General features: G+C 39.7%; 1 long non-coding RNA gene and 45 other non-coding genes across 46 annotated transcripts; all 46 read left to right on the top strand.

Annotated features, from left to right (window-relative positions):
• The first annotated feature begins 308 nt into the window (after positions 1-308).
• Positions 309-381, top strand: Trnar-ucu (transfer RNA arginine (anticodon UCU)). Its single transcript has one exon. It is a non-coding gene; the product is annotated as a tRNA-Arg (tRNA).
• Positions 382-509: 128 nt separating this feature from the next.
• On the top strand, positions 510-591 carry Trnas-uga (transfer RNA serine (anticodon UGA)). The gene has a single exon. It is a non-coding gene; the product is annotated as a tRNA-Ser (tRNA).
• A 762-nt stretch (positions 592-1,353) lies between these two features.
• Trnar-ucu (transfer RNA arginine (anticodon UCU)) lies at positions 1,354-1,426 on the top strand. Its single transcript has one exon. It is a non-coding gene; the product is annotated as a tRNA-Arg (tRNA).
• Positions 1,427-1,555: 129 nt separating this feature from the next.
• On the top strand, positions 1,556-1,637 carry Trnas-uga (transfer RNA serine (anticodon UGA)). Its single transcript has one exon. It is a non-coding gene; the product is annotated as a tRNA-Ser (tRNA).
• A 213-nt stretch (positions 1,638-1,850) lies between these two features.
• On the top strand, positions 1,851-1,921 carry Trnag-gcc (transfer RNA glycine (anticodon GCC)). The gene has a single exon. It is a non-coding gene; the product is annotated as a tRNA-Gly (tRNA).
• Positions 1,922-2,609: 688 nt separating this feature from the next.
• Trnas-uga (transfer RNA serine (anticodon UGA)) lies at positions 2,610-2,691 on the top strand. The gene has a single exon. It is a non-coding gene; the product is annotated as a tRNA-Ser (tRNA).
• A 205-nt stretch (positions 2,692-2,896) lies between these two features.
• On the top strand, positions 2,897-2,967 carry Trnag-gcc (transfer RNA glycine (anticodon GCC)). The gene has a single exon. It is a non-coding gene; the product is annotated as a tRNA-Gly (tRNA).
• Positions 2,968-3,453: 486 nt separating this feature from the next.
• Trnar-ucu (transfer RNA arginine (anticodon UCU)) lies at positions 3,454-3,526 on the top strand. Its single transcript has one exon. It is a non-coding gene; the product is annotated as a tRNA-Arg (tRNA).
• A 129-nt stretch (positions 3,527-3,655) lies between these two features.
• Positions 3,656-3,737, top strand: Trnas-uga (transfer RNA serine (anticodon UGA)). The gene has a single exon. It is a non-coding gene; the product is annotated as a tRNA-Ser (tRNA).
• A 762-nt stretch (positions 3,738-4,499) lies between these two features.
• On the top strand, positions 4,500-4,572 carry Trnar-ucu (transfer RNA arginine (anticodon UCU)). The gene has a single exon. It is a non-coding gene; the product is annotated as a tRNA-Arg (tRNA).
• Positions 4,573-4,701: 129 nt separating this feature from the next.
• Trnas-uga (transfer RNA serine (anticodon UGA)) lies at positions 4,702-4,783 on the top strand. The gene has a single exon. It is a non-coding gene; the product is annotated as a tRNA-Ser (tRNA).
• Positions 4,784-5,004: 221 nt separating this feature from the next.
• On the top strand, positions 5,005-5,075 carry Trnag-gcc (transfer RNA glycine (anticodon GCC)). The gene has a single exon. It is a non-coding gene; the product is annotated as a tRNA-Gly (tRNA).
• Positions 5,076-6,050: 975 nt separating this feature from the next.
• Positions 6,051-6,121, top strand: Trnag-gcc (transfer RNA glycine (anticodon GCC)). The gene has a single exon. It is a non-coding gene; the product is annotated as a tRNA-Gly (tRNA).
• Positions 6,122-6,606: 485 nt separating this feature from the next.
• On the top strand, positions 6,607-6,679 carry Trnar-ucu (transfer RNA arginine (anticodon UCU)). Its single transcript has one exon. It is a non-coding gene; the product is annotated as a tRNA-Arg (tRNA).
• Positions 6,680-6,809: 130 nt separating this feature from the next.
• On the top strand, positions 6,810-6,891 carry Trnas-uga (transfer RNA serine (anticodon UGA)). Its single transcript has one exon. It is a non-coding gene; the product is annotated as a tRNA-Ser (tRNA).
• Positions 6,892-7,095: 204 nt separating this feature from the next.
• Positions 7,096-7,166, top strand: Trnag-gcc (transfer RNA glycine (anticodon GCC)). Its single transcript has one exon. It is a non-coding gene; the product is annotated as a tRNA-Gly (tRNA).
• Positions 7,167-7,652: 486 nt separating this feature from the next.
• On the top strand, positions 7,653-7,725 carry Trnar-ucu (transfer RNA arginine (anticodon UCU)). Its single transcript has one exon. It is a non-coding gene; the product is annotated as a tRNA-Arg (tRNA).
• Positions 7,726-7,855: 130 nt separating this feature from the next.
• Trnas-uga (transfer RNA serine (anticodon UGA)) lies at positions 7,856-7,937 on the top strand. Its single transcript has one exon. It is a non-coding gene; the product is annotated as a tRNA-Ser (tRNA).
• Positions 7,938-8,902: 965 nt separating this feature from the next.
• Trnas-uga (transfer RNA serine (anticodon UGA)) lies at positions 8,903-8,984 on the top strand. Its single transcript has one exon. It is a non-coding gene; the product is annotated as a tRNA-Ser (tRNA).
• Positions 8,985-9,189: 205 nt separating this feature from the next.
• Trnag-gcc (transfer RNA glycine (anticodon GCC)) lies at positions 9,190-9,260 on the top strand. Its single transcript has one exon. It is a non-coding gene; the product is annotated as a tRNA-Gly (tRNA).
• A 467-nt stretch (positions 9,261-9,727) lies between these two features.
• Positions 9,728-9,800, top strand: Trnar-ucu (transfer RNA arginine (anticodon UCU)). The gene has a single exon. It is a non-coding gene; the product is annotated as a tRNA-Arg (tRNA).
• A 415-nt stretch (positions 9,801-10,215) lies between these two features.
• On the top strand, positions 10,216-10,286 carry Trnag-gcc (transfer RNA glycine (anticodon GCC)). The gene has a single exon. It is a non-coding gene; the product is annotated as a tRNA-Gly (tRNA).
• A 487-nt stretch (positions 10,287-10,773) lies between these two features.
• Positions 10,774-10,846, top strand: Trnar-ucu (transfer RNA arginine (anticodon UCU)). Its single transcript has one exon. It is a non-coding gene; the product is annotated as a tRNA-Arg (tRNA).
• Positions 10,847-10,975: 129 nt separating this feature from the next.
• Trnas-uga (transfer RNA serine (anticodon UGA)) lies at positions 10,976-11,057 on the top strand. The gene has a single exon. It is a non-coding gene; the product is annotated as a tRNA-Ser (tRNA).
• A 197-nt stretch (positions 11,058-11,254) lies between these two features.
• Positions 11,255-11,325, top strand: Trnag-gcc (transfer RNA glycine (anticodon GCC)). Its single transcript has one exon. It is a non-coding gene; the product is annotated as a tRNA-Gly (tRNA).
• Positions 11,326-11,811: 486 nt separating this feature from the next.
• On the top strand, positions 11,812-11,884 carry Trnar-ucu (transfer RNA arginine (anticodon UCU)). Its single transcript has one exon. It is a non-coding gene; the product is annotated as a tRNA-Arg (tRNA).
• Positions 11,885-12,300: 416 nt separating this feature from the next.
• On the top strand, positions 12,301-12,371 carry Trnag-gcc (transfer RNA glycine (anticodon GCC)). Its single transcript has one exon. It is a non-coding gene; the product is annotated as a tRNA-Gly (tRNA).
• A 2,043-nt stretch (positions 12,372-14,414) lies between these two features.
• LOC144421046 (uncharacterized) lies at positions 14,415-15,957 on the top strand. Its single transcript, XR_013474910.1, has 3 exons — positions 14,415-14,592; positions 15,342-15,509; positions 15,906-15,957. It is a non-coding gene; the product is annotated as an uncharacterized LOC144421046 (long non-coding RNA).
• A 2,893-nt stretch (positions 15,958-18,850) lies between these two features.
• Trnar-ucu (transfer RNA arginine (anticodon UCU)) lies at positions 18,851-18,923 on the top strand. The gene has a single exon. It is a non-coding gene; the product is annotated as a tRNA-Arg (tRNA).
• A 416-nt stretch (positions 18,924-19,339) lies between these two features.
• On the top strand, positions 19,340-19,410 carry Trnag-gcc (transfer RNA glycine (anticodon GCC)). The gene has a single exon. It is a non-coding gene; the product is annotated as a tRNA-Gly (tRNA).
• A 486-nt stretch (positions 19,411-19,896) lies between these two features.
• On the top strand, positions 19,897-19,969 carry Trnar-ucu (transfer RNA arginine (anticodon UCU)). The gene has a single exon. It is a non-coding gene; the product is annotated as a tRNA-Arg (tRNA).
• A 416-nt stretch (positions 19,970-20,385) lies between these two features.
• Trnag-gcc (transfer RNA glycine (anticodon GCC)) lies at positions 20,386-20,456 on the top strand. Its single transcript has one exon. It is a non-coding gene; the product is annotated as a tRNA-Gly (tRNA).
• Positions 20,457-21,144: 688 nt separating this feature from the next.
• Positions 21,145-21,226, top strand: Trnas-uga (transfer RNA serine (anticodon UGA)). Its single transcript has one exon. It is a non-coding gene; the product is annotated as a tRNA-Ser (tRNA).
• A 205-nt stretch (positions 21,227-21,431) lies between these two features.
• Trnag-gcc (transfer RNA glycine (anticodon GCC)) lies at positions 21,432-21,502 on the top strand. The gene has a single exon. It is a non-coding gene; the product is annotated as a tRNA-Gly (tRNA).
• Positions 21,503-21,988: 486 nt separating this feature from the next.
• Trnar-ucu (transfer RNA arginine (anticodon UCU)) lies at positions 21,989-22,061 on the top strand. Its single transcript has one exon. It is a non-coding gene; the product is annotated as a tRNA-Arg (tRNA).
• A 416-nt stretch (positions 22,062-22,477) lies between these two features.
• On the top strand, positions 22,478-22,548 carry Trnag-gcc (transfer RNA glycine (anticodon GCC)). Its single transcript has one exon. It is a non-coding gene; the product is annotated as a tRNA-Gly (tRNA).
• A 974-nt stretch (positions 22,549-23,522) lies between these two features.
• On the top strand, positions 23,523-23,593 carry Trnag-gcc (transfer RNA glycine (anticodon GCC)). The gene has a single exon. It is a non-coding gene; the product is annotated as a tRNA-Gly (tRNA).
• A 486-nt stretch (positions 23,594-24,079) lies between these two features.
• On the top strand, positions 24,080-24,152 carry Trnak-uuu (transfer RNA lysine (anticodon UUU)). The gene has a single exon. It is a non-coding gene; the product is annotated as a tRNA-Lys (tRNA).
• Positions 24,153-24,281: 129 nt separating this feature from the next.
• Trnas-uga (transfer RNA serine (anticodon UGA)) lies at positions 24,282-24,363 on the top strand. Its single transcript has one exon. It is a non-coding gene; the product is annotated as a tRNA-Ser (tRNA).
• A 205-nt stretch (positions 24,364-24,568) lies between these two features.
• On the top strand, positions 24,569-24,639 carry Trnag-gcc (transfer RNA glycine (anticodon GCC)). The gene has a single exon. It is a non-coding gene; the product is annotated as a tRNA-Gly (tRNA).
• A 486-nt stretch (positions 24,640-25,125) lies between these two features.
• Trnar-ucu (transfer RNA arginine (anticodon UCU)) lies at positions 25,126-25,198 on the top strand. Its single transcript has one exon. It is a non-coding gene; the product is annotated as a tRNA-Arg (tRNA).
• A 416-nt stretch (positions 25,199-25,614) lies between these two features.
• Trnag-gcc (transfer RNA glycine (anticodon GCC)) lies at positions 25,615-25,685 on the top strand. The gene has a single exon. It is a non-coding gene; the product is annotated as a tRNA-Gly (tRNA).
• Positions 25,686-26,373: 688 nt separating this feature from the next.
• Trnas-uga (transfer RNA serine (anticodon UGA)) lies at positions 26,374-26,455 on the top strand. Its single transcript has one exon. It is a non-coding gene; the product is annotated as a tRNA-Ser (tRNA).
• A 206-nt stretch (positions 26,456-26,661) lies between these two features.
• Positions 26,662-26,732, top strand: Trnag-gcc (transfer RNA glycine (anticodon GCC)). The gene has a single exon. It is a non-coding gene; the product is annotated as a tRNA-Gly (tRNA).
• Positions 26,733-27,217: 485 nt separating this feature from the next.
• Positions 27,218-27,290, top strand: Trnar-ucu (transfer RNA arginine (anticodon UCU)). Its single transcript has one exon. It is a non-coding gene; the product is annotated as a tRNA-Arg (tRNA).
• A 129-nt stretch (positions 27,291-27,419) lies between these two features.
• Trnas-uga (transfer RNA serine (anticodon UGA)) lies at positions 27,420-27,501 on the top strand. The gene has a single exon. It is a non-coding gene; the product is annotated as a tRNA-Ser (tRNA).
• Positions 27,502-27,594: the final 93 nt, after the last annotated feature.

The following is a 27,594-nucleotide window of genomic DNA, read 5'->3' as shown; positions in this document are numbered from 1 at the left end:
GTAGTTTTTAAAATTATGCTTATCTATTTTTCAAATTATTACTAAAGAGACAAAGTCTCTGAACCACAAGTTACTAGCGGAGAAGCTGTGATGACCGAGTGATTAAGGCGTTGGACTTGATATCCAGCTGGATATTCCCGCGCAGGTTCGTACCCTGCTCGCAGCGTTTAATATTGTTTTATTAACATATGAACATCAAAATGCAATCGAGAGGGAAAAGATAACCTATTGCGCAACGAGCATTGGTGTTTCAGTGGTAGATTTCTCGCCTGCCACGCGGGAGATCGGGATTCGATTAAACCTTGCGAGTCTTCGTGGCGAAATGGATAGCGCGCTGGACTTCTAATCCAGAGGTTCCGGGTTCGAGTCCCGGCGAAGATGGTGTTCATTTATGCGAATACATTTTATATTCTAATTAATAAATCTTTCCCGTCAATATCCGTTGCTTATGTATTTTTGAATTTTACTAAAGAGATAAAATCTGTATACCAAAAGTTACTAGACTAGAAGCTGTGATGGCCGAGTGGTTAAGGCGTTGGACTTGAAATCCAATTGGATATTCCCGCGCAGGTTCGAACCCTGCTCGCAGCGTTTAATTTTGTAAACAAATGAACATTGAACCACAAATTACTAACGTAGTAACTGTGATGGCCGAGTGCTTAAGGCGTTGGACTTGAAATCCAGCGGGATATTTTCACGGAGGTTCGAGCCCTGCTCGCAGCGTTTAATTTTGTTTTATTTAAGGTAAAATCATTAAAATGCAATAGAGAGTGAAAAGATAACGTACCGCGAACGAGCATTGGTGGTTCAGTGGTAGAATTCTCGCCCGCCACGCGGGAGGCCCGGGTTTGATTCCCGGCCAATGCAGCTCATAATATTTTCAAGAATTTGATAATAATTCATTGTACGAAATATGGAAAATGTTCTGTTTTCTATTAAAAGTTGCGAGACTTCGTGGCGCAATGGATAGCGCACTGGACTTCTAATTCAGAATACATTTTAAATTCTAATTAATACATCTTTCCCATCAATATCCGTTGCTTATGTATATTTTAAAATTATGCTTATCTATTTTTCAAATTATTACTAAAGAGACAAAGTCTGTGAACCACAAGTTACTAGCGGAGAAGCTGTGATGACCGAGTGATTAAAGCGTTGGACTTGATATCCAGCGGGATATTCCCGCGCAGGTTCGTACCCTGATCGCAGCGTTTAATATTGTTTTATTAACATATGAACATCAAAATGCAATCGAGAGTGAAAAGATAACCTATTGCGCAACGAGCATTGTTGTTTCAGTGGTAGATTTCTCGCCTGCCACGCGGGAGATCGGGATTCGATTAAACCTTGCGAGTCTTCGTGGCGCAATGGATAGCGCGCTGGACTTCTAATCCAGAGGTTCCGGGTTCGAGTCCCGGCGAAGATGGTGTTCATTTATGCGAATACATTTTATATTCTAATTAATACATCTTTCCCGTCAATATCCGTTGCTTATGTATTTTTTGAATTTTACTAAAGAGATAAAATCTGTATACCAAAAGTTACTAAAATAGAAGCTGTGATGGCCGAGTGGTTAAGGCGTTGGACTTGAAATCCAATGGGGTATTCCCGCGCAGGTTCGAACCCTGCTCGCAGCGTTTAATTTTGTAAACATATGATCATATGAACATTGAACCACAAATTACTAACGTAGTAACTGTGATGGCCGAGTTCTTAAAACGTTGGACTTGAAATCCAGCGGGATATTCTCACGGAGGTTCGAGCCCTGCTCGTAGCGTTTAATTTTGTTTTATTTAAGATAAAAACATTAAAATGCAGTCGAGAGTGAAAAGATAACCTAACGCGGACGAGCATTGGTGGTTCAGTGGTAGAATTCTCGCCTGCCACGCGGGAGGCCCGGGTTCGATTCCCGGCCAATGCAGCTCATAATATTTTCAAGAATTTGATAATAATTCATGGTACGAATTATGGAAAAAGATCTGTTTTCTATTAAAAGTTGCGAGACTTCGTGGCTCAATGGATAGCGCACTAGACTTCTAATCCACAATACATTTTAAATTCTAATTAATACATCTTTCCCATCAATATTCGTTGCCTATGTAGTTTTTAAAATTATGCTTATCTATTTTTTAAATTATTACTAAAGAGACAAAGTCTGTGAACCACAAGATACTAGCGGAGAAGCTGTGATGACCAAGTGATTAAGGCGATGGACTTGATATCCAGCGGGATATTCCCGCGCAGGTTCGTACCCTGCTCGCAGCGTTTAATATTGTTTTATTAATATATGAACATCAAAATGCAATCGAGAGTGAAAAGATAACCTATTGCGCAACGAGCATTGGTGTTTCTGTGGTAGATTTCTCGCCTGCCATGCGGGAGATCGGGATTCGATTAAACCTTGCGAGTCTTCGTGGCGCAATGGATAGCGCGCTGGACTTCTAATCCACAGGTTCCGGGTTCGAGTTCCGGCGAAGATGGTGTTCATTTATGCGAATACATTTTATATTTTAAATAATACATCTTTCCCGTCAATATCCGTTACTTATGTATTTTTTAAATTTTACCAAAGAGATAAAATCTGTATACCAAAAGTTACTAAAGTAGACGCTGTGATGGCCGAGTGGTTAAGGCGTTGGACTTGAAATCCAATGGGATGTTCCCGCGCAGGTTCGAACCCTGCTCGCAGCGTTTAATTTTGCAAACATATGAACATTGAACCACAAATCACTAACGTAGTAACTGTGATGGCCGAGTTCTTAAGGCGTTGGACTTGAAATCCAGCGGGATATTCTCACGGAGGTTAGATTCCTGCTCGTAGCGTTTAATTTTGTTTTATTTAAGGTAAAAACATTAAAATGCAATCGAGAGTGAAAAGATAACCTACCGCGAACGAGCATTGGTGGTTCAGTGGTAAAATTCTCGCCTGCCACGCGGGTGGCCCGGGTTCGATTCCCGGCTAATGCAGCTCATAATATTTCCAAGAATTTGATAATAATTCATGGTACGAATTATGGAAAAAGATCTGTTTTCTATTAAAAGTTGCGAGACTTCGTGGCTCAATGGATAACGCACTGGACTTCTAATCTAGAATACATTTTAAATTCTAATTAATACATCTTTCCCATCAATATCCGTTGCTTATGTAGTTTTTAAAATTATGCTTATCTATTTTTCAAATTATTACTAAAGAGACAAAGTCTCTGAACCACAAGTTACTAGCGGAGAAGCTGTGATGACCGAGTGATTAAGGCGTTGGACTTGATATCCAGCTGGATATTCCCGCGCAGGTTCGTACCCTGCTCGCAGCGTTTAATATTGTTTTATTAACATATGAACATCAAAATGCAATCGAGAGGGAAAAGATAACCTATTGCGCAACGAGCATTGGTGTTTCAGTGGTAGATTTCTCGCCTGCCACGCGGGAGATCGGGATTCGATTAAACCTTGCGAGTCTTCGTGGCGCAATGGATAGCGCGCTGGACTTCTAATCCAGAGGTTCCGGGTTCGAGTCCCGGCGAAGATGGTCTTCATTTATGCGAATACATTTTATATTCTAATTAATACATCTTTCCCGTCAATATCCGTTGCTTATGTATTTTTTGAATTTTACTAAAGAGATAAAATCTGTATACCAAAAGTTACTAAACTAGAAGCTGTGATGGCCGAGTGGTTAAGGCGTTGGACTTGAAATCCAATGGGATATTCCCGCGCAGGTTCGAACCCTGCTCGCAGCGTTTAATTTTGTAAACACATGAACATTGAACCACAAATTACTAACGTAGTAACTGTGATGGCCGAGTGCTTAAGGCGTTGGACTTGAAATCCAGCGGGATATTTTCACGGAGGTTCGAGCCCTGCTCGCAGCGTTTAATTTTGTTTTATTTAAGGTAAAAACATTAAAATGCAATCGAGAGTGAAAAGATAACGTACCGCGAACGAGCATTGGTGGTTCAGTGGTAGAATACTCGCCCGCCACGCGGGAGGCCCGGGTTTGATTCCCGGCCAATGCAGCTCATAATATTTTCAAGAATTTGATAATAATTCATGGTACGAAATATGGAAAATGTTCTGTTTTCTATTAAAAGTTGCGAGACTTCGTGGCGCAATGGATAGCGCACTGGACTTCTAATCCAGAATACATTTTAAATTCTAATTAATACATCTTTCCCATCAATATCCGTTGCTTATGTATATTTTAAAATTATGCTTATCTATTTTTCAAATTATCACTAAAGAGACAAAGTCTGTGAACCACAAGTTACTAGCGGAGAAGCTGTGATGACCGAGTGATTAAGGCGTTGGACTTGATATCCAGCGGGATATTCCCGCGCAGGTTCGTACCCTGCTCGCAGCGTTTAATATTGTTTTATTAACATATGAACATCAAAATGCAATCGAGAGGGAAAAGATAACCTATTGCGCAACGAGCATTGTTGTTTCAGTGGTAGATTTCTCGCCTGCCACGCGGGAGATCGGGATTCGATGAAACCTTGCGAGTCTTCGTGGCGCAATAGATAGCGCGCTGGACTTCTAATCCAGAGGTTCCGGGTTCGAGTCCCGGCGAAGATGGTGTTCATTTATGCGAATACATTTTATATTCTAATTAATACATCTTTCCCGTCAATATCCGTTGCTTATGTATTTTTTGAATTTTACTAAAGAGATAAAATCTGTATACCAAAAGTTACTAAAGTAGAAGCTGTGATGGCCGAGTGGTTAAGGCGTTGGACTTGAAATCCAATGAGATATTCCCGCGCAGGTTCGAACCCTGCTCGCAGCGTTTAATTTTGTAAACATATGAACATATGAACATTGAACCACAAATCACTAACGTAGTAACTGTGATGGCCGAGTTCTTAAAACGTTGGACTTGAAATCCAGCGGGATATTCTCACGGAGGTTCGAGCCCTGCTCGTAGCGTTTAATTTTGTTTTATTGTTTTATTTAAGGTAAAAACATTAAAATGCAGTCGAGAGTGAAAAGATAACCTAACGCGGACGAGCATTGGTGGTTCAGTGGTAGAATTCTCGCCTGCCACGCGGGAGGCCCGGGTTCGATTCCCGGCCAATGCAGCTCATAATATTTTCAAGAATTTGATAATAATTCATGATACGAATTATGGAAAAAGATCTGTTTTCTATCAAAAGTTGCAAGACTTCGTGGCGCAATGGATAGCGCACTGGACTTCTAATCCAGAATACATTTTAAATTCTAATTAATACATCTTTCCCATCAATATCCGTTGCTTATGTATTTTTTAAAATTATGCTTATCTCTTTTTTAAATTATTACTAAAGAGACAAAGTCTGTGAACCACAAGATACTAGCGGAGAAGCTGTGATGACCGAGTGATTAAGGCGATGGACTTGATATCCAGCGGGATATTCCCGCGCAGGTTCGTACCCTGCTCGCAGCGTTTAATATTGTTTTATTAACATATGAACATCAAAATGCAATCGAGAGTGAAAAGATAACCTATTGCGCAACGAGCATTGGTGTTTCAGTGGTAGATTTCTCGCCTGCCACGCGGGAGATCGGGATTCGATTAAACTTTGCGAGTCTTCGTGGCGCAATGGATAGCGCGCTGGACTTTTAATCCAGAGGTTCCGGGTTCGAGTCACGGCGAAGATGGTGTTCATTTATGCGAATACATTTCAAATTCTAATTAATACATCTTTCCCGTCAATATCCGTTGCTTATGTATTTTTTAAATTTTACCAAAGAGATAAAATCTGTATATCAAAAGTTACTAAAGTAGACGCTGTGATGGCCGAGTGGTTAAGACGTTGAACTTGAAATCCAATGGGATATTCCCGCGCAGATTCGAACCCTGCTCGCAGCGGTTAATTTTGCAAACATATGAACATTGAACCACAAATCACTAACGTAGTAACTGTGATGGCCGAGTTCTTGAGGCGTTGGACTTGAAATCCAGCGGGATATTCTCACGGAGGTTCGAGCCCTGCTCGTAGCGTTTAATTTTGTTTTATTTAAGGTAAAAACATTAAAATGCAATCGAGAGTGAAAAGATAACCTACCGCGAACGAGCATTGGTGGTTCAGTGGTAGAATTCTCGCCTGCCACGCGGGAGGCCCGGGTTCGATTCCCGGCCAATGCAGCTCATAATATTTTCAAGAATTTGATAATAATTCATGGTACGAAATATGGAAAATGTTCTGTTTTCTATTAAAAGTTGCGAGACTTCGTGGCGCAATGGTTAGCGCACTGGACTTCTAATCCAGAATACATTTTAAATTCCAATTAATACATCTTTCCCATCAATATCCGTTGCCTATGTATTTTTTAAATTTATGCTTATCTATTTTTTAAATTATTACTAAAGAGACAAAGTCTGTGAACCACAAGTTACTAGCAGAGAAGCTGTGATGAACGAGTGATTGAGGCGTTTGCTTGATATCCAGCGGGATATTCCCGCGCAGGTTCGTACCCTGCTCGCAACGTTTAATATTGTTTTATTAACATATGAACATCAAAATGCAATCTAGAATGAAAAGATAACCTATTGCGCAACGAGCATTGGTGTTTCAGTGGTAGATTTCTCGCCTGCCACGCGGGAGATCGGGATTCGATTAAACCTTGCGTGTCTTCGTGGCGCAATCGATAGCGCGCTGGACTTCTAATCTAGAGGTTCCGGGTTCGAGTCCCGGCGAAGATGGTTTTCATTTACGCGAATACATTTTATATTCTAATTAATACATCTTTCCCGTCAAAAATCTCTTTCTTATGTATTTTTTGAATTTTACTAAAGAGATAAAATCTGTATACCAAGAGTTACTAAAGTAGAAGCTGTGATGGCCGAGTGGTTAAGGCGTTGGACTTGAAATCTAATGGGATATTTCCGCGCAGGTTCGAACCCTGCTCGCAGCGTTTAATTTTGTAAACATATGAACATTGAACCACAAATTACTAACGTAGTAACTTTGATGGCCGAGTGCTTAAGGCGTTGGACTTGAAATCCAGCGGGATATTTTCACATAGGTTCGAGCCCTGCTCGCAGCGTTTAATTTGTTTTATTTAAGTTAAAAACATTAAAATGCAATCGAGAGTGAAAAGATAACCTACCGCGAACGAGCATTGGTGGTTCAGTGGTAGAATTCTCGCCTGCCACGCGGGAGGCCCGGGTTCGATTCCCGGCCAATGCAGCTCATAATATTTTCAAGAATTTGATAATAATTCATGGTACGAAATATGGAAAATGTTCTGTTTTCTAATAAAAGTTGCGAGACTTCGTGGCGCAATGGATAGCGCACTGGACTTCTAATCCAGAATACATTTTAAATTCTAATTAATACATCTTTCCCATCAATATCCGTTGCTTATGTATTTTTTAAATTTATGCTTATCTCTTTTTTAATTTATTACTAAAGAGACAAAGTCTGTGAACCACAAGTTACTAGCGGAGAAGCAGTGATGACCGAGTGATTAAGGCGTTGGACTTGATATCCAGCGGGATATTCCCGCGCAGGTTCGTACCCTGCTCGCAGCGTTTAATATTGTTTTATTAACATATGAACATCAAAATGCAATCTAGAATGAAAAGATAACATATTGCGCAACGAGCATTGGTGTTTCAGTGGTAGATTTCTCGCCTGCCACGCGGGAGATCGGGATTCGTTTAAATCTTGCGAGTCTTCGTGGCGCAATGGATAGCGCGCTGGACTTCTAATCCAGAGGTTCCGGGTTCGAGTCGCGGCGAAGATGGTTTTCATTTATGCGAATACATTTTATATTCTAATTAATACATCTTTCCCGTCAAAAATCCCTTGCTTATGTATTTTTTGAATTTTACTAAAGAGATAAAATCTGTATACCAAAAGTTACTAAAGTAGAAGCTGTGATGGCCGAGTGGTTAAGGCGTTGGACTTGAAATCCAATGGGATATTTCCGCGCATGTTCGAACCCTGCTCGCAGCGTTTAATTTTGTGAACATATGAACATTGAACCACAAATTACTAACGTAGTAACTGTGATGGCCGAGTGCTTAAGGCGTTGGACTTGAAATCCAGCGGGATATTTTCACGGAGGTTCGAGACCTACTCGCAGCGTTTAATTTTGTTTTATTTAAGGTAAAAACATTAAAATGCAATCGAGAGTGAAAAGATAACCTACCGCGAACGAGCATTGGTGGTTCAGTCGTAGAATTCTCGCCTGCCACGCGGAAGACCCGGGTTCGATTCCCGGCCAATGCAGCTCATAATATTTTCGAGTATTTAATAGTAATTCATGGTACAAAATATGGAAAATGATCTGTTTTCTATTAAAAGTTGCGAGACCTCGTGGCGCAATGGATAGCGCACAGGACTTCTAATCCAGAATACATTTTAAATTCTAATTAATACATCTTTCCCATCAATATCCGTTGCTTATGTATTTTTTAAATTTATGCTTATCTCTTTTTTAATTTATTACTAAAGAGACAAAGTCTGTGAACCACAAGTTACTAGCGGAGAAGCTGTGATGACCGAGTGATTAAGGCGTTGGACTTGATATCCAGCGGGATATTCCCGCGCAGGTTCGTACCTGCTCGCAGCGTTTAATATTGTTTTATTAACATATGAACATCAAAATGCAATCGAGAGTGAAAAGATAACCTATTGCGCAACGAGCATTGGTGTTTCAGTGGTAGATTTCTCGCCTGCCACGCGGGTGATCGGGATTCGATTAAACCTTGCGAGTCTTCTTGGCGGATATGGATAGCGCGCTGGACTTCTAATCCAGAGGTTCCGGGTTCGAGTCCCGGCGAAGATGGTGTTCATTTATGCGAATACATTTTATATTCTAATTAATACATCTTTACCGTCAAAAATCCCTTGCTTATGTATTTTTTGAATTTTACTAAAAAGATAAAATCTGTATACCAAAAGTTACTAAAGTAGAAGCTGTGATGGCCGAGTGGTTAAGGCGTTGGACTTGAAATCCAATGGGATATTACCGCGCAGGTTCGAACCCTGCTCGCAGCGTTTAATTTTGTAAACATATGAACATTGAACCACAAATTACTAACGTAGTAACTGTGATGGCCGAGTGCTCAAGGCGTTGGACTTGAAATCCAGCGGGATATTTTCACGTAGGTTCGAGCCCTGCTCGCAGCGTTTAATTTTGTTTTATTTAAGGTAAAAACATTAAAATGCAATCGAGAGTGAAAAGATAACCTACCGCGAACGAGCATTGGTGGTTCAGTGGTAGAATTCTCGCCTGCCACGCGGGAGGCCCGGGTTCGATTCCCGGCCAATGCAGCTCATAATATTTTCAAGAATTTGATAATAATTCATGGTACGAATAATGGAAAATGTTCTGTTTTCTATTAAAAGTTGCGAGACTTCGTGGCGCATTGGATAGCGCACTGGACTTCTAATCCAGAATACATTTTAAATTCTAATTAATACATCTTTCCCATCAATATCCGTTGCTTATGTATTTTTTAAATTTATGCTTATCTCTTTTTTAAATTATTACTAAAGAGACAAAGTCTGTGAACCACAAGTTACTAGCGGAGAAGCTGTGATGACCGAGTGATTAAGGCGGGATATTCCCGCGCAGGTTCGTACCCTGCTCGCAGCGTATAATATAGTTTTATTAACATATGAACATCAAAATGTAATCGAGAGTGAAAAGATAACCTATTGCGCAACGAGCATTGATGTTTCAGTGGTAGGTTTCTCGTCTGCCACGCGGGAGATCGGGATTCGATTAAACCTTGCGAGTCTTTGTGGCGCAATGGATAGCGCGCTGGACTTCTAATCCAGAGGTTCCGGGTTCGAGTCCCGGCGAAGATGGTGTTCATTTATGCGAATACATTTTATATTCTAATTAATACATCTTTCCCGTCAATATCCGTTGCTTATGTATTTTTTGAATTTTACTAAAGAGATAAAATCTCTATACCAAAAGTTACTGAAGTAGAAGCTGTGATGGCCGAGTGGTTAAGGCGTGGACTTGAAATCCAATGGGATATTCCCGCGCAGGTTCGAACCCGGCTCGCAGCGTTTAATTTTGTTAACATATTAATATTGAACCACAAATTACTAACGTAGTAACTGTGATGGCCGAGTGCTTAAGGCGTTGGACTTGAAATCCAGCGGGATATTTTCACGGAGGTTCGAGCCCTGCTCGCAGCGTTTAATTTTGTTTTATTTAAGGTAAAAACATTAAAATGCAATCGAGAGTGAAAAGATAACCTACCGCGAACGAGCATTGGTGGTTCAGTGGTAGAATGCTCGCCTGCCACGCGGGAGGCCCGGGTTCGATTCCCGGCCAATGCAGCTCATAATATTTTCCAAGAATTTGATAATAATTCATGGTATGAAATATGGAAAATGTTCTGTTTTCTATTAAAAATTGCGAGACTTCGTGGCGCAATGGATAGCGCACTGGACTTCTAATCCAGAATACATTTTAAACTCTAATTAATACATCTTTCCCATCAATATCCGTTGCTTATGTATTTTTTAAATTTATGCTTATCTCTTTTTTAAATTTTTACTAAAGAGACGAAGTCTGTGAACCACAAGTTACTAGCGGAGAAGCTGTGATGACCGAGTGATTAAGGCGTTGGACTTGAAATCCAGCGGGATATTCCCGCGCAGGTTCGTACCCTGCTCGCAGCGTTTAATATTGTTTTAATAACATATGAACATCAAAATGTAATCGAGAGTGAAAAGATAACCTATTGCGCAACGAGCATTGGTGTTTCAGTGGTAGATTTCTCGTCTGCCACGCGGGAGATCGGGATTCGATTAAACCTTGCGAGTCTTCGTGGCGCAATGGATAGCGCGCTGGACTTCTAATCCAGAGGTTCCGGGTTCGAGTCCCGGCGAAGATGGTGTTCATTTATGCGAATACATTTTATATTCTAATTAATACATCTTTCCCGTCAATATCCGTTGCTTATGTATTTTTTGAATTTTACTAAAGAGATAAAATCTGTATACCAAAAGTTACTAAAGTAGAAGCTGTGATGGCCGAGTGGTTAAGGCGTTGGACTTGAAATCCAATGGGATATTCCCGCGCAGGTTCGAACCCGGCTCGCAGCGTTTAATTTTATGAACATTGAACCACAAATTACTAACGTAGTAACTGTGATGGCCGAGTGCTTAAGGCGTTGGACTTGAAATCCAGCGGGATATTTTCAAGGATGTTCGAGCCCTGCTCGCAGCGTTTAATTTTGTTTTATTTAAGGTAAAAACATTAAAATGCAATCGAGAGTGAAAAGATAACCTACCGCGAACGAGCATTGGTGGTTCAGTGGTAGAATTCTCGCCTGCCACGCGGGAGGCCCGGGTTCGATTCCCGGCCAATGCAGCTCATAATATTTTCAAGAATTTGATAATAATTCATGGTACGAAATATGGAAAATGTTCTGTTTTCTATTAAAAGTTGCGAGACTTCGTGGCGCAATGGTTAGCGCACTGGACTTCTAATCCAGAATACATTTTAAATTCTAATTAAAACATCTTTCCCATCAATATTCGTTGCTTATGTATTTTTTAAATTTATGCTTATCTCTTTTTTAAATTATTACTAAAGAGACAAAGTCTGTGAACCACAAGTTACTAGCGGAGAAGCTGTGATGACCGAGTGATTAAGGCGTTGGACTTGAAATCCAGCGGGATATTCCCGCGCAGGTTCGTACCCTGCTCGCAGCGTTTAATCTTGTTTTATTAACATATGAACATCAAAATGCAATCGAGAGTGAAAAGATAACCTATTGCGCAACGAGCATTGGTGTTTCAGTGGTAGATTTCTCGCCTGCCACGTGGGAGGTCGGGATTCGATTAAACCTTGCGAGTCTTCGTGGCGCAATGGATAGCGCGCTGGACTTCTAATCCAGAAGTTCCGGGTTCGAGTCCCGGCGAAGATGGTGTTCATTTATGCGAATACATTTCAAATTCTAATTAATACATCTTTCCCGTCAATATCTGTTGCTTATGTATTTTTTTAATTTTACTAAAGAGATAAAATCTGTATACCAAAAGTTACTAAAGTGGAAGCTGTGATGGCCGAGTGGTTAAGGCGTTAGACTTTAAATCCAATGGGATATTCCCGCGCAGGTTCGAACCCTGCTCGCAGCGTTTAATTTTGTAAACATATGAACATTGAACCACAAATTACTAACGTAGTAACTGTGATGGTCGAGTGCTTAAGGCGTTGGACTTGAAATCCAGCGGGATATTCTCACGGAGGTTCGAGCCCTGCTCGCAGCGTTTAATTTTGTTTTATTTAAGGTAAAAACATTAAAATGCAATCGAGAGTGAAAAGTTAACCTACCGCGAACGAGCATTGGTGGTTCAGTGGTAGAATTCTCGCCTGCCACGCGGGAGGCCCGGGTTCGATTCCCGGCCAATGCAGCTCATATTATTTTCACGAATTTGATAATAATTCATGGTGCAAAATATGGAAAATGATCTGTTTTCTATTAAAAGTTGCGAGACTTCGTGGCGCAATGGATAGCGCACTGGACTTCTAATCCAGAATACATTTTAAGTTCTAATTAATACATCTTTCCAATCAATATCCGTTGCTTATGTATTTTTTAAATTTATGCTTATCTCTTTTTTAAATTATTACTAAAGAGACAAAGTCTGTGAACCACAAGTTACTAGCAGAGAAGCTGTGATGACCGAGTGATTAAGGCGTTGGACTTGAAATCCAGCGGGATATTCCCGCGCAGGTTCGTACCCTGCTCGCAGCGTTTAATCTTGTTTTATTAACATATGAACATCAAAATGCAATCGAGAGTGAAAAGATAATCTATTGCGCAACGAGCATTGGTGTTTCAGTGGTAGATTTCTCGCTTGCCACGCGGGAGATCGGGATTTGATTAAACCTTGCTAGTCTTCGTGGCGCAATGGATAGCGCGCTAGACTTTTAATCCAGAGGTTCCGGGTTCGAGTCACGGCGAAGATGGTGTTCATTTATGCGAATACATTTCAAATTCTAATTAATACATCTTTCCCATCAATATCCGTTGCTTATGTATTTTTTAAATTTTACCAAAGAGATAAAATCTGTATACCAAAAGTTACTAAAGTAGAAGCTGTGATGGCCGAGTGGTTAAGGCGTTGGACTTGAAATCCAATGGGATATTCCCGCGCATGTTCGAACCCTGCTCGCAGCGTTTAATTTGGTAAACATATGAACATTGAACCACAAATTACTAACGTAGTAACTGTGATGGCCGAGTGCTTGAGGCGTTGGACTTGAAATCCAGCGGGATATTTTCACGGAGGTTCGAGCCCTGCTCGCAGCGTTTAATTTTGTTTTATTTAAGGTAAAAACATTAAAATGCAATCGAGAGTGAAAAGATAACCTACCGCGAACGAGCATTGGTGGTTCAGTGGTAGAATTCTCGCCTGCCACGCGGGAGGCACGGGTTTGATTCCCGGCCAATGCAGCTCATAATATTTTCAAGTATTTGATAATAATTCATTGTACGAAATATGGAAAATGTTCTGTTTTCTATTAAAAGTTGCGAGACTTCGTGGCGCAATGGATAGCGCACTGGACTTCTAATCCAGAATACATTTTAAATTCTAATTAATACATCTTTCCCATCAATATCCGTTGCTTATGTATTTTTAAAATTTATGCTTATCTCTTTTTTAAATTATTACTAAAGAGACAAAGTCTGTGAACCACAAGTTACCAGCGGAGAAGCTGTGATGACCGAGTGATTAAGGCGTTGGACTTGAAATCCAGCGGGATATTCCCGCGCAGGTTCGTACCCTGCTCGCAGCGTTTTATATTGTTTTATAAACATATGAACAACAAAATGTAATTGAGAGTGAAAAGATAACCTATTGCGCAAAGAGCATTAGTGTTTCAGTGGTAGATTTCTCGTCTGCCACGCGGGAGATCGGGATTCAGATTCAGATTCAGATATTTTATTTCGTCGTGCATGAAACATTGTCAACAAATAATATTAAATTTAAATAAATCAAAAATACACAATGTTTCGCAATTGACGAGGAGTCGCGAAAGACTATTAAGTCATCGTGTCAGCGACACCTATATGCTGGATTACAGCAACAGATATAGCAAAAGACTTGGGTTTATCACGTACAATACGGTACTAAAAAGCATAGAAACAACAACAACAACGGATGATAAATAAAATACGGAAATATGAAGAGCCATGAGGACTTTAATTAAGGAAACCGGTACCGCTTGACGAGCGCAAGGGCGCCATCAAGCGAATGCGATATACCTCAATGTACACAATTAAACGAGAATAACGCTTATTAACATGACTAAGCACTTTGAAAACTGGATCGGCGTGCCCAGCAACGTTAATTTCAATTTGACAGAACTTTACTGGCTTAATGAACTGATGCATGCTGAAGCATGCATTTCTTTCACATTTAGGTTATATGTTAAAAAGTTGTCGAAAGTGAAAAACAGAACTTGGCACATACAGAGTAAATGACGATGCGAATTTAGAATACAGTGGAAGAACACGATTGCATCCCGGTATGGTACCGGTAACGGTTCAGGGAATATACGACTAGAAGAAGATCAGACACATGAAAAGGCAATGTTTTCAGACTACTGGCAAAAATAAACATCAAGGTAATGATTTTTCAATGCATGTTTGAAGGAGATGTAGTTCATTGATCGAATACTGTCAGTGAGCGTGTTCCATAACTTGACACCAACGAATTTGATGGAGTTTTGAGTAAGCTTGGTGGAAAAGCGATCCACAAAGTAAGAGCCTTTAGCAGATGACCGTGTCCCATAGGAGTGAATACTGCTCTGCTTTGAAAAGTAGTTAGTGAATGCTGCAGGGAGTTTATTGTTATGGTGTTGATGCATTAACTTTAACACTTCAATTCTATGTATATCTACAAGTTTAATAATTCTTAGTTTATTATAAATAGGACTTAGTTGTGTGCGATAAGCAACATCAGAAATAGCGCGAATGGCCCGATTCTGCATAATTTCTAATCGGTGCAATAAAGATTTATCAGCAGAGCCCCATGCAACTACGCCATATTGAATATGGGACTGGAATAGGGAGTAGTAAACCATGCGTAATGTAGGTATCGATGTAAATCTTTTAAGTTTATATAATATCCCAACCGACTTGGATAATTTAACGGCCAGGTTTGAAATTTGTGTATCCCATTTCAATTTGTTATCAATATATATGCCAAGGTATTTATAAGAAATAACGTTTTCAAGTTGTGTACCATCAATTTGGATTGACAGACCATTTAGAGATTTACGCCTATATGGTGATATTAACAATGTTTTAGACTTTTCTATATTTATTGTTAGTTTGTTAGATCTCATCCAATTAGCCACCTTTGCAATTTCAGCGTTTGCTCTTGATTGAAGAGCTGCATGGGATTTGTCGCTGTCGAGGAGGCTAGTGTCGTCAGCAAACAATTTGGTTGAGAGCGAAGAGCAGTGAACTATGTCATTGACATATACTAGGAAAAATAATGGGCCCAATATACTACCTTGTGGAACTCCGTGAGTCACTGGTAAGAGAGAGGAACAATAAGTTCCCACTTTGACATATTGTGATCTATCGCTTAGATAACTAGTAATTAGTTTATTTGCTTGTCCCCTGATGCCATAATGATTCAGCTTGTAAATTAAAATGTCATGATCCACAGTATCAAAAGCCTTTTTTAAATCTAAAAATGTTGCGCTAACGAACTCTTTTTTCTCTAATTTATCATAAACATAAGATATTGTATCTAAAATGGCGTGGGATGTCGAATGATTATTCTGAAAACCAAACTGAGATCTGTTTATAACATTATATTTAGTAAAAAAACTAATAAGTCGCTTATGGATCAAGCGCTCAAATATCTTATCAATCGATGAAAGGATTGATATCGGTCTATAATTTGGAACACATTTCTTATTTCCAGATTTGAAGAGGGGGATTACTCGAGCAATTTTGAGACACGAAGGAAAGATTCCCAACGAGAGAGAACAATTAAAAAGTTCAGCTAAACATGGCGAAATGAGGTCAGCAACAAGTTTAAGGAACCGTGCTGGAATATTGTCTGGACCTACTGCCTTCCTATCTTTCAGATTTTGTATTTCTATTATCACTTCGTTTGAATCAGTCAAACTCATGAAAATGGACTGGCTTACACGATTGCGAAGAAAATGTTTGAAGCTAGTCATATCATTAAAAAACTTGTCTGAGAGACTGGACCCAACCGTTGAAAAGTACTTATTGAATTCGGTAGCGATTGAAATACCATCTTTAGTGATACAGCCATTCTCTCGGAAGATTTCATCAACATTTGATTTGGATTTATTATTTGTATGTGTAATTTGGTTAACTATCTGCCATGTTGTCCTTGGATTACCTTTGTTTTGGGCAATAAGATTTTGGTAATAAATTTGTTTTGCTTTATACAATGTTTTTGACAAAACATTTCTATAATTTTTAAAGTAGGAGCGTTGAGAGCTGTTACCTTTCAGAAAATGGGATTTGAAAATCTTATTTTTGTGTCGAATACAGCTATTTAACCCTTTACTCAACCAGGGCTTTAGTTTTAACCTTTTCTGTCGTCGTGAAAGTGGCCGAAGGGGAGCATGGCGATCAATTAGAGTATTGATTGATAGTATAAATTCTTCAAAAGCACTATTGTAGTTCAGGGCATTCAATTGAAATGTATCAAACAAGTTATCAAAAATGCTCTGTGCATCTGTGCGAAAAGGGTCAATCGAGAAGTTTGACATGTCCCTAGAAATTATGCAATCATTTTTATGAATAGGTGTTACACCACTAAGAGAACACATTATTGGGAAATGGTCTGTTATATCTGATAGAACAACATAGGAATTAATTTTCAAATTTGTCAAATTGGTGTACATGTGGTCAATCAATGTTGCAGAAGTTTGACCTACTCTAGTGGGTTTGGTTATCAAGGAGAAGGCATTATGAGAAATGAGCATATTAACATAATTGATAATTTGGACATTACTGGATGTTGAAAGCAAGTTAATGTTAAAGTCACCGACTATCAAAAAGTGTTTCTTAGCCAATTTAGCTAAAGATATTTCAAAAATATCAGTGAAATAAGTTATGTCATTACGAGGATGTTTATAAATAATGCCAATAACCAATCTGCTAACAGTATTTGCCAAACTGATCTCAAACCACAAATTTTCGCAGTTGGAATAGACGATATTATAATCTGTAATTTCATTAAACGTAACGTCATCCCTGATAAAAGCAGCAACACCACCTGCTTTAGTGGCAGATGGGGCATGAAGGAAATTATAGCCATCGATGGTATTGAAGACATGATTTTGGGGTAATTTAGATTCGCTTATAGCAATTATATGAGGAGGTGATGGCAAATTTGATAATAGTGTAGTCAAATGATCTAAATTCTTTTGAAGGGAGCGAATATTCATATGAAAGATCACCAAATCAGATGATGTTTGAATAGAGTCCAAATTTACAACCTCTAAATTGTTGCACAGAAGATTATCACAGGAGAAACCTGATTGAGAATAACTACAGTGACCAGCCATTTAGATGACTAAGATTATATGAAAGTAATAATAAACAGATAGAAAACATATTATTTGACCAAGCCATGTATAGAAATAAAAATACATGAACAAAATTAAATAAACAAATAACCTTACTTGATTAAAGAAAGGTCATCGTCAGTTATAATGGGGATGGGGTTAGTCATTTGATTCTTTTTTATAAGTACTCTTCCATTGTGAGTCCATAAGTACTTATAACCACATTCATTCTTCAAGTTTCTGGCTTTGAAGAATAATTCTTTATTGGTATCAGTGAGGTTTTCAATTACAAATATTTTGGTAGATCTTGCAAGATGTGGAAAATCATCTTGAATGTTCGATGATCTGAGCTGGCGACGATTTTTCAAAATTTGGTGTCTTGTTTTTCTGTTTATGAAGTTTACAATGATTGGCGATGGTTTTTTGTTGTTATATTTGGACATCCTGTGGCAGTTCGAGATGTCGAATGAACGCAGCGGAACATTAATTCGGGCTGCCACTTTAATGACCAGATTTTCACAATTTTCATCAGCTGCATATGGAATGTTATGAAATTCAAGATTGTTGAGTCTGGATCTGCGGTCTTGGTCTTGTTGGCGTTCTGTTAGAATATCAATTTCTTCTTCAAGATTTTCAACAATATTTTCGAGTTCACGAATTTTTTTGTTATTTTTAGCAGTAACGTTGTTTAGTTCCTTATAGTTGGCATTTAACTCGTCAAATTTTTTGGAGATGAAGTCTTGGCTTCTTTTTATATCACTAACTTCATCTTTTATTATGCTTATGGAAGATAGCTGAGATTTAACTTGCTTAAGAGACTCATCAAGCGACAATAAAGATTCCTGGATGCCGATGCTAGTTGGAGTGGTGGAAGATACATCCATAGCTAGTTTTTCCAAGTGTTGCTGTATGATTGTAGGTATTTCGAGCCTTAATGTTTTAAGCAAAGTGCTTTCAAGTACAGAGACTAAGTTAGAGACATTAGATTCTGTTATATTGGTAACTGTGGAAGAACTGGCAGCAACGCGATCTGTGGGACTTCTTCGCTTTGGTGGTTCAGGAGGAGTGTCACAGGATCTTGAGGATGACATCATGTCCGTCGCTGATTTCACAGATCAAAAAAGATGTTATGTTCCAATATTGCTGCAGGCTCAAGTTCTATTCCAGAAGTTTAACATTTCAGTGACAGAAAATCCATTGAAGACTATTATATTAGTTCAGTAGTTACTTTAGCTTATATCTGCAAACTTAATAACAGCAACCCATGGGTACTTAAACGGAGAATAATGGGATAATGGGATTCGATTAAACCTTGCGAGTCTTCGTGGCGCAATGGATAGCGCGCTGGACTTCTAATCCAGAGGTTCCGGGTTCGAGTTCCGGCGAAGATGGTGTTCATTTATGCGAATACATTTTATATTCTAATTAATACATCTTTCCCGTCAATATCCGTTGCTTATGTATTTTTTAAATTTTACCAAAGAGATAAAATCTGTATACCAAAAGTTACTAAAGTAGACGCTGTGATGGCCGAGTGGTTAAGGCGTTGGACTTGAAATCCAATGGGATAATCCCGCGCAGGTTCGAACCCAGTTCGCAGCGTTTAATTTTGCAAACATATGAACATTGAACCACAAATCACTAACGTAGTAACTGTGATGGCCGAGTTCTTAAGGCGTTGGACTTGAAATCCAGCGGGATATTCTCACGGAGGTTCGAGCCCTGCTCGTAGCGTTTAATTTTGTTTTATTTAAGGTAAAAACATTAAAATGCAATCGAGAGTGAAAAGATAACCTACCGCGAACGAGCATTGGTGGTTCAGTGGTAGAATTCTCGCCTGCCACGCGGGAGGCCCGGGTTCGATTCCCGGCTAATGCAGCTCATAATATTTTCAAGAATTTGATAATAATTCAGGGTATGAAATATGGAAAATGTTCTGTTTTCTATTAAAAGTTGTGAGACTTCGTGGCGCAATGGTTAGCGCACTGGACTTCTAATCCAGAATACATTTTTAATTTCAATTAATACATCTTTCCCATCAATATCCGTTGCTTATGTATTTTTTAAATTTATGCTTATCTCTTTTTTAAATTATTACTAAAGAGACAAAGTCTGTGAACCACAAGTTACTGGCGGAGAAGCTGTGATGACCGAGTGATTAAGGCGTTGGACTTGAAATCCAGCGGGATATTCCCGCGCAGGTTCATACCCTGCTCGCAGCGTTTAATCTTGTTTTATTAACATATGAACATCAAAATGCAATCGAGAGTGAAAAGATAACCTATTGCGCAACGAGCATTGGTGTTTCAGTGGTAGATTTCTCGCCTGCCACGTGGGAGATCGGGATTCGATAAAACCTTGCAAGTCTTCGTGGCGCAATGGATAGCGCGCTGGACTTCTAATCCAGAAGTTCCGGGTTCGAGTCCCGGCGAAGATGGTGTTCATTTATGCGAATACATTTCAAATTCTAATTAATACATCTTTCCCGTCAATATCCGTTGCTTATGTATTTTTTAAATTTTACCAAAGAGATAAAATCTGTATACCAAAAGTTACTAAAGTGGAAGCTGTGATGGCCGAGTGGTTAAGGCGTTGGACTTTAAATCCAATGGGATATTCCCGCGCAGGTTGAAACCCTGCTCGCAGCGTTTAATTTTGTAAACATATGAACATTGAACCATAAATTACTAACGTAGTAACTGTGATGGCCGAGTGCTTAAGGCGTTGGACTTGAAATCCAGCGGGATATTCTCACGAAGGTTCGAGCCCTGCTCGCAGCGTTTAATTTTGTTTTATTTAAGGTAAAAACATTAAAATGCAATCGAGAGGGAAAAGATAACCTACCGCGAACGAGCATTGGTGGTTCAGTGGTAGAATTCTCGCCTGCCACGCGGGAGGCCCGGGTTCGATTCCCGGCCAATGCAGCTCATAATATTTTCAAGAATTTGATAATAATTCATGGTACAAAATATGGAAAATGATCTGTTTTCTATTAAAAGTTGCGAGACTTCGTGGCGCAATGGATAGCGCACTGGACTTCTAATCCAGAGTACATTTTAAGTTCTAATTAATACATCTTTCCAATCAATATCCGTTGCTTATGTATTTTTTAAATTTATGCTTATCTCTTTTTTAAATTATTACTAAAGAGACAAAGTCTGTGAACCACAAGTTACTAGCGGAGAAGCTGTGATGACCGAGAGATTACGGCGTTGGACTTGAAATCCAGCGGGATATTCCCGCGCAGGTTCGTACCCTGCTCGCAGCGTTTAATATTGTTTTATTAACATATGAACATCAAAATGCAATCGAGAGTGAAAAGATAACCTATTGCGCAACGAGCATTGGTGTTTCAGTGGTAGATTTCTCGCCTGCCACGCGGGAGATCGGGATTCGATTAAACTTTTCGAGTCTTCGTGGCGCAATGGATAGCGCGCTGGTCTTTTAATCCAGAGGTTCCGGGTTCGAGTCACGGCGAAGATGGTGTTCATTTATGCGAATACATTTCAAATTCTAATTAATACATCTTTCCCGTCAATATCCGTTGCTTATGTATTTTTTAAATTTTGCCAAAGAGATAAAATCTGTATACCAAAAGTTACTAAAGTAGACGCTGTGATGGCCGAGTGGTTAAGGCGTTGGACTTGAAATTCAATGGGATATTCCCGCGCAGGTTCGAACCCTGCTCGCAGCGTTTAATTTTGCAAACATATGAACATTGAACCACAAATCACTAACGTAGTAACTGTGATGGCCGAGTTCTTAAGGCGTTGGACTTGAAATCCAGCGGGATATTCTCACGGAGGTTCGAGCCCTGCTCGTAGCGTTTAATTTTGTTTTATTTAAGGTAAAAACATTAAAATGCAATCGATAGTGAAAAGATAACCTACCGCGAACGAGCATTGGTGGTTCAGTGGTAGAATTCTCGCCTGCCACGCGGGAGGCCCGGGTTCGATTCCCGGCCAATGCAGCTCATAATATTTTCAAGAATTTGATAATAATTCATTGTACGAAATATGGAAAATGTTCTGTTTTCTATTAAAAGTTGCGAGACTTCGTGGCGCAATGGATAGCGCACTGGACTTCTAATCCAGAATACATTTTAAATTCTAATTAATACATCTTTCCCATCAATATCCGTTGCTTATGTATTTTTAAAATTTATGCTTATCTCTTTTTTAAATTATTACTAAAGAGACAAAGTCTGTGAACCACAAGTTACCAGCGGAGAAGCTGTGATGACCGAGTGATTAAGGCGTTGGACTTGAAATCCAGCGGGATATTCCTGCGCAGGTTCGTACCCTGCTCGCAGCGTTTTATATTGTTTTATAAACATATGAACAACAAAATGTAATTGAGAGTGAAAAGATAACCTATTGCGCAAAGAGCATTGGTGTTTCAGTGGTAGATTTCTCGTCTGCCACGCGGGAGATCTGGATTCGATTAAACCTTGCGAGTCTTCGTGGCGCAATGGATAGCGCGCTGGACTTCTAATCCAGAGGTTCCGGGTTCGAGTTCCGGCGAAGATGGTGTTCATTTATGCGAATACATTTTATATTCTAATTAATACATCTTTCCCGTCAATATCCGTTGCTTATGTATTTTTTAAATTTTACCAAAGAGATAAAATCTGTATACCAAAAGTTACTAAAGTAGACGCTGTGATGGCCGAGTGGTTAAGGCGTTGGACTTGAAATCCAATGGGATATTCCCGCGCAGGTTCGAACCCAGTTCGCAGCGTTTAATTTTGCAAACATATGAACATTGAACCACAAATCACTAACGTAGTAACTGTGATGGCCGAGTTCTTAAGGCGTTGGACTTGAAATCCAGCGGGATATTCTCACGGAGGTTCGAGCCCTGCTCGTAGCGTTTAATTTTGTTTTATTTAAGGTAAAAACATTAAAATGCAATCGAGAGTGAAAAGATAACCTACCGCTAACGAGCATTGGTGGTTCAGTGGTAGAATTCTCGCCTGCCACGCGGGAGGCCCGGGTTCGATTCCCGGCTATTGCAGCTCATAATATTTTCAAGAATTTGATAATAATTCAGGGTATGAAATATGGAAAATGTTCTGTTTTCTTTTAAAAGTTGCGAGACTTCGTGGCGCAATGGTTAGCGCACTGGACTTCTAATCCAGAATACATTTTTAATTCCAATTAATACATCTTTCCCAACAATATCCGTTGCTTATGTATTTTTTAAATTTATGCTTATCTCTTTTTTAAATTATTACTAAAGAGACAAAGTCTGTGAACCACAAGTTACTGGCGGAGAAGCTGTGATGACCGAGTGATTAAGGCGTTGGACTTGAAATCCAGCGGGATATTCCCGCGCAGGTTCGTACCCTGCTCGCAGCGTTTAATCTTGTTTTATTAACATATGAACATCAAAATGCAATCGAGAGTGAAAAGATAACCTATTGCGCAACGAGCATTGGTGTTTCAGTGGTAGATTTCTCGCCTGCCACGTGGGAGATCGGGATTCGATTAAACCTTGCGAGTCTTCGTGGCGCAATGGATAGCAGCTGGACTTCTAATCCAGAAGTTCCGGGTTCGAGTCCCGGCGAAGATGGTGTTCATTTATGCGAATACATTTCGAATTCTAATTAATACATCTTTCCCGTCAATATCCGTTGCTTATGTATTTTTTAAATTTTACTAAAGAGATAAAATCTGTATACCAAAAGTTACTAAAGTGGAAGCTGTGATGGCCGAGTGGTTAAGGCGTTGGACTTTAAATCCAATGGGATATTCCCGCGCAGGTTGAAACCCTGCTCGCAGCGTTTAATTTTGTAAACATATGAACATTGAACCATAAATTACTAACGTAGTAACTGTGATGGCCGAGTGCTTAAGGCGTTGGACTTGAAATCCAGCGGGATATTCTCACGGAGGTTCGAGCCCTGCTGGCAGCGTTTAATTTTGTTTTATTTAAGGTAAAAACATTAAAATGCAATCGAGAGTGAAAAGATAACCTACCGCGAACGAGCATTGGTGGTTCAGTGGTAGAATTCTCGCCTGCCACGCGGGAGGCCCGGGTTCGATTCCCGGCCAATGCAGCTCATAATATTTTCAAGAATTTGATAATAATTCATGGTACAAAATATGGAAAATGATCTGTTTTCTATTAAAAGTTGAGAGACTTCGTGGCGCAATGGATAGCGCACTGGACTTCTAATCCAGAGTACATTTTAAGTTCTAATTAATACATCTTTCCAATCAATATCCGTTGCTTATGTATTTTTTAAATTTATGCTTATCTCTTTTTTAAATTATTACTAAAGAGACAAAGTCTGTGAACCACAAGTTACTAGCGGAGAAGCTGTGATGACCGAGAGATTAAGGCGTTGGACTTGAAATCCAGCGGGATATTCCCGCGCAGGTTCGTACCCTGCTCGCAGCGTTTAATATTGTTTTATTAACATATGAACATCAAAATGCAATCGAGAGTGAAAAGATAACCTATTGCGCAACGAGCATTGGTGTTTCAGTGGTAGATTTCTCGCCTGCCACGCGGGAGATCGGGATTCGATTAAACTTTGCGAGTCTTCGTGGCGCAATGGATAGCGCGCTGGACTTTTAATCCAGAGGTTCCGGGTTCGAGTCACGGCGAAGATGGTGTTCATTTATGCGAATACATTTCAAATTCTAATTAATACATCTTTCCCGTCAATATCCGTTGCTTATGTATTTTTTAAATTTTACCAAAGAGATAAAATCTGTATACCAAAAGTTACTAAAGTAGACGCTTTGATGGCCGAGTGGTTAAGGCGTTGGACTTGAAATCCAATGGGATATTCCCGCGCAGGTTCGAACCCTGCTCGCAGCGTTTAATTTTGCAAACATATGAACATTGAACCACAAATCACTAACGTAGTAACTGTGATGGCCGAGTTCTTAAGGCGTTGGACTTGAAATCCAGCGGGATATTCTCACGGAGGTTCGAGCCCTGCTCGTAGCGTTTAATTTTGTTTTATTTAAGGTAAAAACATTAAAATGCAATCGAGAGTGAAAAGATAACCTACCGCGGACGAGCATTGGTGGTTCAGTGGTAGAATTCTCGCCTGCCACGCGGGAGGCCCGGGTTCGATTCCCGGCTAATGCAGCTCATAATATTTTCAAGAATTTGATAATAATTCAGGGTACGAAATATGGAAAATGTTCTGTTTTCTATTAAAAGTTGCGAGACTTCGTGGCGTAATGGTTAGCGCACTGGACTTCTAATCCAGAATACATTTTTAATTCCAATTAAAACATCTTTCCCATCAATATCCGTTGCTTATGTATTTTTCAAATTTATGCTTATCTCTTTTTTAAATTATTACTAAAGAGACAAAGTCTGTGAACCACAAGTTACTGGCGGAGAAGCTGTGATGACCGAGTGATTAAGGCGTTGGACTTGAAATCCAGCGGGATATTCCCGCGCAGGTTCGTACCCTGCTCACAGCGTTTAATCTTGTTTTATTAACATATGAACATCAAAATGCAATCGAGAGTGAAAAGATAACCTATTGCGCAACGAGCATTGGTGTTTCAGTGGTAGATTTCTCGCCTGCCACGTGGGAGATCGGGATTCGATTAAACCTTGCGAGTCTTCGTGGCGCAATGGATAGCGCGCTGGACTTCTAATCCAGAAGTTCCGGGTTCGAGTCCCGGCGAAGATGGTGTTCATTTATGCGAATACATTTCAAATTCTAATTAATACATCTTTCGCGTCAATATCCGTTGCTTATGTATTTTTTAAATTTTACTAAAGAGATAAAATCTGTATACCAAAAGTTACTAAAGTGGAAGCTGTGATGGCCGAGTGGTTAAGGCGTTGGACTTTAAATCCAATGGGATATTCCCGCGCAGGTTGAAACCCTGCTCGCAGCGTTTAATTTTGTAAACATATGAACATTGAACCATAAATTACTAACGTAGTAACTGTGATGGCCGAGTGCTTAAGGCGTTGGACTTGAAATCCAGCGGGATATTCTCACGGAGGTTCGAGCCCTGCTCGCAGCGTTTAATTTTGTTTTATTTAAGGTAAAAACATTAAAATGCAATCGAGAGTGAAAAGATAACCTACCGCGAACGAGCATTGGTGGTTCAGTGGTAGAACTCTCGCCTGCCACGCGGGAGGCCCGGGTTCGATTCCCGGCCAATGCAGCTCATAATATTTTCAAGAATTTGATAATAATTCTTGGTACAAAATATGGAAAATGATCTGTTTTCTATTAAAAGTTGCGAGACTTCGTGGCGCAATGGATAGCGCACTGGACTTCTAATCCAGAGTACATTTTAAGTTCTAATTAATACATCTTTCCAATCAATATCCGTTGCTTATGTATTTTTTAAATTTATGCTTATCTATTTTTTAAATTATTACTAAAGAGACAAAGTCTGTGAACCACAAGTTACTAGCGGAGAAGCTGTGATGACCGAGAGATTAAGGCGTTGGACTTGAAATCCAGCGGGATATTTCCGCGCAGGTTCGTACCCTGCTCGCAGCGTTTAATATTGTTTTATTAACATATGAACATCAAAATGCAATCGAGAGTGAAAAGATAATCTATTGCGCAACGAGCATTGGTGTTTCAGTGGTAGATTTCTCTCCTGCAACGCGGGAGATCGGGATTTGATTAAACCTTGCGAGTCTTCGTGGCGCAATGGATAGCGCGCTAGACTTTTAATCCAGAGGTTCCGGGTTCGAGTCACGGCGAAGATGGTGTTCATTTATGCGAATACATTTCAAATTCTAATTAATACATCTTTCCCATCAATATCCGTTGCTTATGTATTTTTTAGATTTTACCAAAGAGATAAAATCTGTATACCAAAAGTTACTAAAGTAGAAGCTGTGATGGCCGAGTGGTTAAGGCGTTGGACTTGAAATCCAATGGGAAATTCCCGCGCAGGTTCGAACCCTGCTCGCAGCGTTTAATTTTCTAAACATATGAACATTGAACCACAAATCACTAACGTAGTAACTGTGATGGCCGAGTTCTTAAGGCGTTGGACTTGAAATCCAGCGGGATATTCTCACGGAAGTTCGAGCCCTGCTCGTAGCGTTTAATTTTGTTTTATTTAAGGTAAAAATAATTAAAATGCAGTCGAGAGTGAAAAGATAACCTAACGCGAACGAGCATTGGTGGTTCAGTGGTAGAATTCTCGCCTGCCACGCGGGAGGCCCGGGTTCGATTCCCGGCCAATGCAGCTCATAATATTTCAAGAATTTGATAATAATTCATGGTACGAAATATGGAAAAAGATCTGCTTTCTATTAAAAGATGCGAGACTTCGTGGCTCAATGGATAGCGCACTGGACTTCTAATCCAGAATACATTCTAAATTCTAATTAATACATCTTTCCCATCAATATCCGTTGCTTATGTAGTTTTTAGAATTATGCTTATCTATTTTTCAAATTATTACTAAAGAGACAAAGTCTCTGAACCACAAGTTACTAGCGGAGAAGCTGTGATGACCGAGTGATTAAGGCGTTGGACTTGATATCCAGCTGGATATTCCCGCGCAGGTTCGTACCCTGCTCGCAGCGTTTAATATTGTTTTATTAACAAATGAACATCAAAATGCAATCGAGAGGGAAAAGATAACCTATTGCGCAACGAGCATTGGTGTTTCAGTGATAGATTCCTCGCCTGCCACGCGGGAGATCGGGATTCGATTAAACCTTGCGAGTCTTCGTGGCGCAATGGATAGCGCGCTGGACTTCTAATCCAGAGGTTCCGGGTTCGAATCCCGGCGAAGATGGAGTTCATTTATGCGAATACATTTTATATTCTAATTAATACATCTTTCCCGTCAATATCCGTTGCTTATGTATTTTTTGAATTTTACTAAAGAGATAAAATCTGTATACCAAAAGTTACTAGACTAGAAGCTGTGATGGCCGAGTGGTTAAGGCGTTGGACTTGAAATCCAATGGGATATTCCCGCGCAGGTTCGAACCCTGCTCGCAGCGTTTAATTTTGTAAACAAATGAACATTGAACCACAAATTACTAACGTAGTAACTGTGATGGCCGAGTGCTTAAGGCGTTGGACTTGAAATCCAG

This window comes from Styela clava, chromosome 3, assembly GCF_964204865.1.
Source record: "Styela clava chromosome 3, kaStyClav1.hap1.2, whole genome shotgun sequence".
NCBI classification, from domain to species: Eukaryota; Metazoa; Chordata; class Ascidiacea; order Stolidobranchia; family Styelidae; genus Styela; species Styela clava.
This window is presented reverse-complemented; position numbering and strand designations above follow the sequence as displayed.